Source organism: Manacus candei, unplaced genomic scaffold, assembly GCF_025592945.1.
Source record: "Manacus candei isolate 608988 ecotype Guabito, Panama unplaced genomic scaffold, ASM2559294v1 h1tg000014l, whole genome shotgun sequence".
Taxonomy (NCBI): domain Eukaryota; kingdom Metazoa; phylum Chordata; class Aves; order Passeriformes; family Pipridae; genus Manacus; species Manacus candei.
In genome coordinates this window covers 26,184,276-26,195,088 of record NW_026138062.1, presented here as the reverse complement: position 1 = coordinate 26,195,088, position 10,813 = coordinate 26,184,276, and positions in this window count along the sequence as shown.

Below are 10,813 nucleotides of genomic sequence, written 5' to 3'. Positions count from 1 at the left end.
TGTTAATTTTCGTTTACTCGTCCTCCAGAACTGTACTCTGGTTTTGAGGCCTCTTCTCCAGCATTAAAATGATGTGGATTCTAATCTTGTCCTGTAGATACTACCCAGGCTTCTACCTTCACAACTGTAATAAGCACTCTCCATATTCTACTGTTCAATCATCAGTAAAATTTTGAAGAGAAATAAGTCTGGAAAAAATTCATTTCAAAACAACCTCAATATACCTTTCCATTTTATTTAGATCAATTACAAATTACACTCCCATTTAATGTTTCTAATCTATTTTGCTTGTATCCAGTATGGATGACAAGAGCATGCTTCCTTAGGAGAATGTAGTCATAGACAGTATTCAAAAATTTCTTAAATTCAAAATAGAAGCTATCCATTCCCTTTTCCTTATTCACAGAATCCATTATGTTAATCTGGAATAATATTAGTTTGATTTCAAAAAATCAATTTTTGACAGATTTTTCATTATCTTTGTTATCTTCCAGATATCTTGAAATGATTGATAATTTGTTACAGAATTTTGAACAGAACAAGTTTAACTGATATTCCTGTCATTCTTAGCTTCCTCTTTTTTTGAACACTGACAATCACATTTACCCCATTTCCTGCCTTTCACCATGACTTCTTAGATATTAGTATTAATCATACTGAAAGTGCTTCAACAATTGTTTATTTTGGGATAGGGTGCATCCTTAAGTGAGTTCCTTATTCAGGGCTCTACAGCTAATTATGCTTTAATATTATATTTACCATATTCTCTAGATGGGAAACTCTAAGGTTTATACGTTTTTCTTTATGTCAGATCAATATCATAATTTGTCCCAAATTTTATTAATGAAAGTAAGAACCAGATCATCATGGTAAGTCAAAAAAATTCTATTGAAGACAGTGAAATTATACCAACTAAATAACTGGACTTCTAGACTTCATTTCAATTTTGCAAGCTGAATTTTGTCATACATAAAAAGACATTTTAATATAAAGAAACCAAAAATAATTTTATTACAGCGGCTTCATTACCTCTTTCAAAAAATGAACAATCTATGAAAAACATAAATGATTTACGTTTTCTAAAAAATGAAAGTATATCCTATAACAAAAATAAACTGTTCAATTTTTAGCCTCCTACACAATATTTAGATAAATTGGTCTCTCAACAGTTAGCAAGTGTCTGAAAGAAAACAGAAAATAAGTAATCACCCAAACTCACCACAGAAAAGGGTAACTATTTCTAGGCAGACATTTCATAGTGCTTTGAACTTAAAACTGCACTGTCATGGGTAGAGTTCATAAGCAGAAAGAAGTCTTTCTAAAGTACAATTTTAATGCCATTTAAAAAACCAGTGTGGTTTAAGCATGTTTAATGGAATATTTCAGCTTAATTTTCTTTCAGCACTTTAGTTAGAAATGAAACATCAAAACTGATAAATGAGATCATTAGTTCACTCTACATTGCCATCATTGCCAGACTTTTGTATCTGTAGAAATAAAACTTAAAAAAAACAATGCTGTTAGGTATCTCCAATACTGCCTCAAACAGAAAAAAAAAAATCTCTTAGAGGAAAAAAACCCCAAAGTATATTACCTCACCTTGCACATTCTCCGTCTGAGTCATTTGTTTTTCTCAAAAGACTTTAGCTTCAGGTGCACTTTTTTGCAAATTCCTGAACTGGAAGTGGCATCTTTATAGCACAGTAACACTAGTTTTCCAGTCTGGTTGTAGAAATATGGACCAAAAAGCATGAATTTGGATTGGTAGATCTTCATGGTGCAAATGAAGACATGGTTTTATCTACAGGTAAATCATGGATACTGATGACTGTGTACTATGTACTGAGAAGAATGATCTAGATTGTGGGTTTTAGAAGCAAACGTTTTAGTATTCAAACTTCATGTAAGACGATTACTTGATTTTAAGAAGCATCACTGAGAGACATGGAAAATACTGCAGCCCATCTAGACCAACATCCCTGCAATGAACAGGCACATCTTCAACTGAATCAGGTTGCTGAGAGGCCCTAACCTTAAATATCTCCAGGGACAGGACATCTACGACCTCTCTGGGTAACCTGTTCCAGTGTCTGACCATCCTCATCATAAAAAATTGATTCCTTATATCTAGTCCAAACCGTTACCACTTCTATCGCTACAGAGCCTGATAAAAAGTCTGTCCCCATCTTTCTTACAAGCCCTCTTTTAGGTACCGGAAGGTCACAAAAAGGTCTTCCCAGAGTCTTCTCTTCCCCAGGCTGAACAACCCCAACTCTCTCAGCCATTTCTCAAAGGAGAGGTGTTCTATCCCTCTGACCATTTTTGTGGCCCTCCTTTGGACCCACTCCAACAGGTCCATATCCTTCCTGTACTGAGGACTCCAGAGCTGGACACAGTACTCCAGGTAGGGTATCACCAGAGTAGAGTAGAGGGGCAGAATCACCTCCCTCAACCTGCTGGCCACACTTCTTTCTGTGCAGCCCAGGACACAACTGGCTTTCTGGACTGCAAGCATACACTGCCAGCTCACACCCAGCTCTTCATCTACCAGTATCACCAAGTCTTTCTCAGCAGGGCTGCTCTCAATCCATTCATCCCTCAACCTGTATTGATACCAAGGTTTGCCTGACCCAGGTGTAAGATTTTGCACTTGGCCTTGTTGAATTTCATGAGGTTCCCATGGGCCTATTTCTCAAGCTTTTCCAGGTCTCAGGTTCTATATGCAGTAGAAAATGTCCAAAAATGCAAATTCAAGCTTAAAAAGTTTAAAAGCCAAATATTCATTTCAGAAGGTACTCTGAACTCCATAAGCTGTAAGCTTTTATATGTTTCTAAGGTCATCCAGCCCTGACACTGTAAAGATAATAGATCTTGACTGAGTTATAAATTCACAAAGGTTGTGCACTTATGAGCCATGTAGTTCTTCTATAAGTTAGCATGAGCTATTGTAACTGCTGGAACAGCAGTATAGTAGAAATAACAATAAATGTTCTCTCAGCACAAGTTTTTTCCTTTCTCATTGATGTTCATTTATGGTAAAAACTTTTGAAGATCTCCAGCTGCGAACTAATATTGTTCCCCTTGCACCCCATCAATTCCCTAGATTATAACTACACTATTCAACTTTTTAACTCTCACACAGAAGTTTTGCCTAAACTGTGACAGTGCCATAGCTGAAGATCCAATGAGTCATAGAAAAGCATATAAATTCCTTTGTCAGGGAAAAATAGTTCCATGTTGTAAAATGGTGCAGAAGTATTGTGTAGTCCTTCCACCTCCCCAGGATCCAAATGTTCAATTGGTTATACTCATCTACAAACACCTTTTGGCCTAGCGTGAGTGAGTCATTATTTACTAAGCCAACAATAGATAAACACAAATGCCTATGTCCTCAGTTCCAAGCTTGAGCATGAGCAAAAATGTAGAAGGCACAGTCATTCATCTACTTACACCACTATAAGCAATGAAATATCACTATTACTTATTTCTGTGGTGCCTACGCTTCCATTAAGGACAGTGAAAAGAGAACTCTCAAAGCTCAGCCTAAAGAAGATATATTCATCTGCCCAGAGGAAAAGCTGCTTCAGCTCCACTAACTATATTAATTAGATCCCCCTTAACTGCAGGATAAGTAGCTCACATGTAGATAACTGTTCTGCAGAGACCTTATAGTCAGGAGTCTGAACATGGAACTCAACCTGGCTTTTTGTTGTCTCTGGCTAACTTTTTCAGATTTGTTAGCACTCTCCTACATAAATATGCTATCACATGGAATCAGTTGAAATTTAAGCAATTCAATTCGCCTCACTTAATTTTAAATTTATGCTATTTTGATATCAGCAGATGAGATATTTACTGTAGGCCTTCTTGGTACTCTTACAGCACCATTCACTTGATCTGTTTTAGAGAGACACTTTAGGAAGATAATAAATTATTCCCTGGAAATACTTATTTTTTTCTTTACATTAACTGTAAGAGACTGTAGGATACATAGTTCAAATCTGGGCACCTATAGACTGCTAATCACAAATATGAAATGGCAGAGCCACACTGTAAACATTTCCTCTATTCCCAGAGAAATAATGAAGGTTTGGGAGCATGGTCACATAGTGAATCTATGTCTTCATTTTTACAGCTCAAGAGTTCATTGTAGTGCCACTGTCTGATTCATAGCAGAAAACAGATAATCTGCAGCTTTCCAAGGATTTAACCTAGGAGAAAAAGTGAGGTCAAGTCTGGATTTCCCTACCCGTGCCCAAGCATAGACCGAGCAGAGTAGTACTGTGAGATATTGAACAAGACATGGTTAGACATGTTTTGTGCCCCTGATGATAGCTTTCACCCACAGTCCTTTAGTTCAATAGCTAAGCAATTTGAAGCTAAACTCCTTCATTTTAAAGTATTTTAAAGTAGGGAAGGGCAATACTCTCCCAGATAAGAAAAAAAGCTAGAAAGAAAGCACAGTAAACTCACAGTCAACGAATCTTAATGAAAGGAACTCAGCACCCTGGAGTTGCTGAGGAGGCTTACAGAAGCTTACTCCAAAGTGCCACTTGTGAGAGCTGTCACCTTGTCTGTTGCCAGCTCTGAGCATCTGAGCACTGCATGTGCTAATCCCTTGAGGAGGGAGGGCATGCAAATTCACCAACTGAAAATATCATTGCTTACAAATCTCACAACTGCCTTATTTTAGACAATCATAGAAAAAAGGGTCTCCTTAAAGCTACAATGCAGAGAGAAATGCAAGGCAGGCACAGTTCCATCAGGGGGACGCCAGAAACATATCTGGAAAGCTGGTCAGGTACTTGCCTAGAAGTGGGAAAGCTGTTGGACCTTACTTTCTGCTGTGCCTGGATTGCAGTGGGCACAACTGATAACAGGCATCAAAGACAAACTTCACAGCATCCTGACTCTGTTCCTGGGCCAAGTCCCAAATGTGGATCACAGTAAAGCCTGGAGGCAATTCTGGCAACAAGTTGAGAATTACCCCAACAGGCTGCCACCAGCTGAGTATTGCCAGCCTATACAGCATGGTCTGCTACTTTTTCTTCTCCATCTTTGATGTGCACCTTATGCTGAGTACTGCAATAAGGAACAGGCTTATTTAGCAGAGTCTGGGTTGCAGCCAGAGCTTTTGTAGGAAAGCAAAATGGAGGAAGCACGACAGAAGAACCAACACAATTCACCACACATAGTGAACAGTCATGGCACCAAATGCACACTTAATACTTTTTACTCAGATAGTGCAACAAAATACATGTATTCTTGCTACACTTGTGATCAAATTGTACTTTGCCATGCAAAAGTGCCTTTGATGTCTTTGTCTTTTATGTCTTATTACAGGATGAGGCACATCCAGCATATTGTTTTAAAACACTTAATGCATTGTGAGAGGCAGGAAAAAGTTTTGGGCCAGGGATACATGTTTGGGAAAAGAATGTGAAAACCTGTGAATAAGTGTTACTTTTCAACCCACATCTTACGCGTCCCCTTCAGCTGTTGGGTTGCTTGTTGTTTAACAAAGCAGTAACACTTCTGGGACCTGAAACAGTGTCAGTAAGTATAGATTAGTAAAAGAAAATAACATTTGATAATCAAAGAGAAAAATAACTGCCCTTGATATGCTACTCTAGGATCACAAATAAAAACTTACTCCATGCATATTTTATCCTCTTTCAATGCACCTGGTTTGACCTCTTGCTTTTCAAACATAAACAGGAAATTAGATCTGAAAGATTCCTAGGCCACTATCTTACAAATATGTAGTCTCAGCAAATACCATCATATTTACTAAGCTACAGACTTGAGTATTGCTCTGGGTTGATCCAGTCTTTAACCATTTGATTATGTACTCCATTTTGGAAAAAGAAAATAAATAACTGCTTTTGCAAGAATGGCAAAGTAATCACAAGTGGTTGAGACAACTTTCTTTTAAATATATTTAAATTTACATTTGAAATATTTTTATATAAGTTTGTTCATATGTATTAGTAGCAGCACATTTCTTAGGTATGATATGTTAGATTAATAATGGATTTCCCAAAGTTTTGGGGGAGAAATTAATTTCCTTTCTATTTTACCTGAGCAAAAGATTCAGATATATATGATCCCTCATATATTTCCCTTCTTATCTGTATTTATTTATGCCTTTGAACTCAGGCATTTGTGGCAGAGAAGTATGGCCCAAAGTAACCATACCTCTCAAGCCAAAGAAATGTAATATTGCTCATTAATATGAGAGGGCTGTCTGGTTATTTTTAGATTATTAAAGTAGAAAGAGGACTGGCTAATAAAGAACTTCTTTTTTAATATCTTGAGACAATAGCCATATAGACAAAGTGGAACGCCACTATCTTTTGTCAGTATAAATCCCTGTAACTCATACAAGGTTTTCCCTGAGAATAATTATGCACAAAAAAAATTCTTGTCATAGCTTTCTGGAAAATCTAGTTCAAAAACTTGGAGCCCTTTTTGCACTGTAGTGTTTACCTCCTTGTTTGGTACAGACCAGCATTTCTTAAGAGTACCCTGTAGGTACTGTTTTGCCCACTGACACTTTAAGGGGGATTAAAAGGATACTGCAATTAGCAGATGAAATTCTGCCTTCATAAGCGCAAAATTATATCCATTGGGGGAAACTAATCCTAAATTGCAGGCAGAGTGATGAGTTATGAACTAGTTAATTACCGCTGAGGAAAAAAAAATATCTTTTCACTATAATGGATAATCTAAGAAAATTATCAGTAGCTGCCAGACAGGAAAGCAAAACGCTAAAAATTATTAGAAAAGGAATAAATACACAACAGATGACAATATTATTTCACCATTCGATTCTGTGATGCACCCTCATCTTGCAAATCATGTGTAGTTCTAGTTCCCATGTCTCAAAAAGTAATACAGCAAATCTAGCAGATTCATGAAGAAAGCTAGAAAACTTTATCTAAGAGAGCTGTGGTGGATTGCCCCAGTCAGAAGCTGACCAGGTCACTCACTCACCACTCCTAGTGAGGATGACGGAGAAAATCAGAGCAGCAGAAGCTGAAAAAGCATGGACCAAGATAAAGACAGTTTAATAAGTGAAGCAAAGTTGCACATGCAAGAAAAGCAAAATAAGGAATTTATCCACAGACACATGTTCAACCATCTACAGGAAAGCAGAATCTCTGCACACTTCATGGTTACTTGAGAAGACAAACACCATAGCGATGAACTCATTCTTTCCCCAAGCTTCCATTGCTGAGCATGATGCCATGTGGAATGGAATACCCCTTTGATCAGTTGGGGTCATCTGTCCCGGCTGTGTCCCTTCCCAGCTTCTGTGGACCCCCAGCCTCCCCACCGGTATGATGGGGCAGAAAAGGTCTTGACTCTGTGTAAGCACTGCTTAGCAATAGCTAAAACATCCTTGTGCTATTAACACTGCTTAGATCACAAATTCAAAACACAGACTATACATGTTGCTATGGAGAAAATTATCAATAGCCCAGCCAGATCCAGTAAAAAAGGAAAAGTTTCAGTATGAGAAATGACCAAATAAACCAGACCATCAAATTTAATGATCAAGAAGATGATTCAAAATAGATAAGAGAGAAATGTTTTCATACAATATGTATTTAATTTATTCAATTAATTGCCACAAGTTGCTGTGGATTCCAAACTTTACATCCATTCACAAAACAATTTAAAAGAAAAGAAAAAAAAAAGGAGAAAAAATACAAATCCAATAGTAGTCAATAAATGTAAAGATAACTTGACTAGGTTTCCCTGTATTTGCAGATCTGCACAGACAAAGGGAATATACCTGGAAAGAACTCTCACATAATCTCTACATATTGTCCCGAAGGTATCATATTTTGACTGACTTGGATACAAGATTCTTCTCACTTTTGCCTACTTAAGATTGTAATTTCCTTTAAAAATGTGAAGGAATAATAATTTTTAAAAAGTAGTGAGACATCCATTGCAATGACCTTTAAAACAGTTGAGGGCATTTTCTTTCTTATTTATTTAGCCCATTAGTCTGCAAACTGATCCAGAGACAAGAGAAAATACATTTACTCCATTCCAATTCTATCCTGTTCTTCTTCCTCTCCCTCCCTTTTTCTGTGAAATATCAGTTTGCTATCATTTTTTTTCACATAGTTACAGAATTACCTGGAGATAATAAGAATTATGCTCTTGCAGAGCCCAGATGAGAAAAGGCACATGAGTTCCCTTTATAGAAGAATAGAACATTGATCCAGGGGATGGTGAATAACATTGAAAAGTTCAAAGTGAATGAACTGAAAAGCATTTTAAATTTCTTTCTGATCTGCTGATTTCGGCAGTTACATATAACAGGGAAAACATAAATAGTAAAGGTCTTAGTCCCATAGAAGTCAATGCTAATTAATTCATGAAAGTCCGATGACCTATATTAACCAAGACATCAAACAGTGACTTCTGACCTTAAAATATTTGAGGTTCATGAACTTTTTTTATTTTTATAAATTAAGTTGATGTGATTCTTTTGTCTCACACTCTGTTTCACCATAGATATAATTACAGCTACAGTCCTTAAATACAGTTAATACATTCCCTATTGACTAAATTTTTAGCAGCCTGAAGTCTGTCTATACTGACTTTGTTACTGATGGCACCGATTGAACCCTGGTTACTAGGACAAGTTTCGGCACTGGCTCGTATCAAGGCTCTTTGTATAATGCAATCCCCTGCAATAAACTATTCTTTCTTTCATACCCAGATTTCTACTGCTCAGTTTGCTCCTTGGAATCCGTAACTGAATTAACATGTGCACTGTGAAGATCATTAGCACAGCTATGTTTCTGAAGTAAAACAAGAAGCAAACCAAATTTACAGTGTATATGCACCTGGTACAATCCCTTTCCTATCCAGGCTAAGAAGATCTTACTAATTTTAATAAAAAACTACACCATCTGACTGCAAGTGATCATTTGAGAGATCTTAATAATACACTAGGTCATTGTTTTAAGCACAGTTTTGAGAAATAATGACCAAAAACCACTGCAAGTATGTCATTTTTCAAACCAATATACTAACTGTGGTTACCAATGCTGTTCCATGTAAAGGACTGCTCGTGTCCCATAAATAAACATTGTAAAGCATATCTCTTCTATTAGACTCAGCATACACACCAAAAAAATAATCACCTGGTTCAATTGTCTCCCATCTCCAGGTCAGGCATACAATATATCATTTGCTCTCAGGAGGCCCCATCTGGAGTACCACATCCAGCTCTAGGGTCCTCAGCACAGGAAGGATGAGTTGTTGGAGTAAGTCCACAGGAGGGCCACAAAGATGATTAGATGGCCTCCCCTATGAAGACAAGCTGAGGGTTGGGGTTGTTCAGCCTGAAAAAGAAAAGGCCACAGGGAGACCTTATTGCGGCCTTCCAGTACATAAAAGGGGCTTACAAGATTGCTGGAGAGGGAATTTTTACAAGGGAATGTAGTGACAGGGCAAGGGGGAACAGCTTTAAACTGAAAGAGAGTAGGTTTAGATTAGGAACAAATTTTTTACTGTGAGGGTGGTGAGGAACTGGCACAGATTGCCCGGAGAACTCATGGATGCCTGAACTTTGGGGTTGTTCAAGGACAGGTTGGACGGGCCTTTGAGCAACCTAGGTTAGCAGAAGGTTTCCCTGCTCTTGGCAGGGGAGTTGAAACTAGATTATCTTTAAGATCCCTTCCAACCCAAACCATTCTATGATTCTATGGTAATCTAGAAAAACCCCACCAATCATAACTGATACTTTACCCTCAGTGCAGGAAAGATCCTATTTTTTTGTTTTTGTCAAGACAGTGTTTTCCCAAAACATTATATATCTTTTAAAATAAGTTGATACCAAGTGTTTTGAGAAGAACACAGTCTTAATGCAAATGATTTATTGTTGACTTTATATTTTTAGCTCTTTGTATATCTAAATCTGTTTCACCTGTATTATTTCTTACCCAGGACAACGCAAAGTAAATCTTACAGAACTTATTCATTCTACATGATAATTTCCATTTAATATTAATGCTTTGGTATATAGAGACAGAAATAAAGGCCAAAAGGGACCTGTTAGGTCATTTAAACTGACTGTCTGCATATGAATGGTGATTATATTCCAGCTGGTACTTTTCTTAAATGAACAAAAAGTTTGCATATGACTGCAGCATATCTTCTTGAAAAGTCTTGATCTAAAGCAACAAAAATGTAAAAAATTAAGTTCTTCCTTTGGTAAAATATACATCTGCTCTTTGTTTCATCATCTTATTATTAATAAATCATATTTTACTTAATCTGAGTTTTTTGGCTTCACCTCCAATAGCTGGTTCTTGCTGTGTCTTTCTTCACTTATTTGTAAAGTCTTTTATACTAGGCTTCTTTCCTTCTCTGAGTATTTATGCGTTATAACCACATCAGCTCCTCACCTTCCTTTTTAAAAAGCCAAATAAGCTAGTTTTCTGAAGTGTTCCACTGATTTGGACTATTTCTGTCTCTCCAACTACTGATACTTTTTAAGCTCACTACAATTATCCTGGACCTTTTCAAAAATATGTACACTAAAGTGATCTCACAATTCTAATTAAGGTCTCAGCAGGCGCACCCATACATTACATTATAGGAGAAAGGGCCAAGGAATGACTAGAACACCAGTCCTCCTCTCTGATGGCTAATTCCTTCCCTGTCTTGCTTTCTGCTGCTCCAACCATCTCTCTTCAGGAGAAACCTGCTGTAGAGAAGGTCCTAAGCATCATGAATGTGAACTAATCAGTCCTCAACTCCAGGTACAGGCATAAAAACTGGC